A 1,645-nucleotide genomic window follows, 5' to 3' on the forward strand; every position below is an offset into this window, starting at 1 on the left:
TGCGTAGGTGAACGCGGAGGAGGAGCTTGCGGTGAGGCTCGGGTATGCCGAGCACGTCGAAGCTGAATTCTTTGGCGCAGGCGGCGCAGGCGGCGGGGATGACTATTTTGACGACGACGAGGACGAGGAGGAGGAGGAGTTGGGCGGCTCTGGCGAGCCCGACGGCGACTTTATTGCGAAGATGGCGCAGCTCCGGGCGCTCCAGGAGGATATGGGAGTCGGCGGCGAGTGACGCAAGGAGCGGTCCACCACCTCCGCGCCGCGCCGGCCGCCAGCGCGCTCTCGCGCCGAGGCCGGCTTCCGCGGCCCCGCGCCTCCACCACCTCCACCACGCGCCCGCCGCTGCCACCTCCGCGCGCGCCGCTGCCACCTCCGCCCCCCGCCACCTCCGCTTCCGCCGCCGTGGCCTCCACCGCCGCCACGCCGGCAGACCTCGAGAAGTGTGGCTGAGCAGGGCGAAGAATTGCTCTCCCCGAGCGCAATCGGCTTGGGCGCGCACCTTTCTGCCCTCCCTCTCTCCACGGCAGACAGTGTTAGTTCCTGTCAGACTAGCATAGCAGATGAGAGTACTTGGAGAGTGCAGCCCTCAGGCGGTCAGGGGTTTCTTTAGACTTTTTAAGTGCGCTTACGTTTTTGTTTTCCACAGGACCACAGGAGACACGTTTTGTGTTTATTTCCTCTTCGACATGGATCTCATGGTCATGCTCATGCGTCAGGGGCTTCACGTCTTGTTTATTTATGATTTATGTGCTCTTTTCGCCGACATGCACATGGTCGCATGCTCATGGATACATCATACATGGTACGATTTGATATATCGATCTCATGTGGTTGTGGCTAGTGCCATTTCACTCTGACACGCTAATCTTGAAAACGTCTCCAACGGAGCTCCGTGTTGCATCCAGCGCCCTCCCCCGCGCTCCCTGCGGCCATGGCCGATGATCCTAGTATGAGAGGTCATCTGGCTACCGCGAGAGCGACCCAACTCGTCGACATCGTCCGATGATGGTGCCGCAAAGTCAGCCTTCGGAGGCTATCGTGGGGTCGAGCCGGCAGTAGCCGTGACATGTGGTTCCACCACCCCTCGTAGGCTTTGCCTCTGATCGCCACCGTTCCCAGGCTGCCTAACGGGATGGAAAGGAAGGCTCGGCGAGCGTATAGAAGCGTGCTCGACCTCGACGTGGCAGCCTGCACGGCAGCGCTGGCGGGCGCGATGAGCGTCGTGCCACCTGACCCGAGACGGGTCGCAGGCGTCGTACTGATCGCGTCGAGACCGTGTCCTGATGTGATCTGCACGGGTAAATCACGTCGGCGTCAAAGGAGCGACGTGCGACCTGTCAGAGCTTGATCTCCGATCTCAGCGGCGTCGAGTCGTCTCCGGCGCGCGACAAAGGTACATCCACAGGACGCGCAGAGGCAGCTGCGACCCCGCTGAGATCGGAGATCAAGCTCTGACAGGTCGCACGTCGCTCCTTTGACGCCGACGTGATTTACCCGTGCAGATCACATCAGGACACGGTCTCGACGCGATCAGTACGACGCCTGCGACCTGTCTCGGGTCAGGTGAGTGTGAGCCGAAACCATCCAGAACCCGATGTTTCGGCTTGACTGTGCCGGTACACTGCCTCCTCGTGGCATTTTGCTC

This window comes from Emiliania huxleyi (assembly GCF_000372725.1).
Source record: "Emiliania huxleyi CCMP1516 unplaced genomic scaffold EMIHUscaffold_605, whole genome shotgun sequence".
In the NCBI taxonomy this organism is placed as follows: Eukaryota; Haptophyta; order Isochrysidales; family Noelaerhabdaceae; genus Emiliania; species Emiliania huxleyi.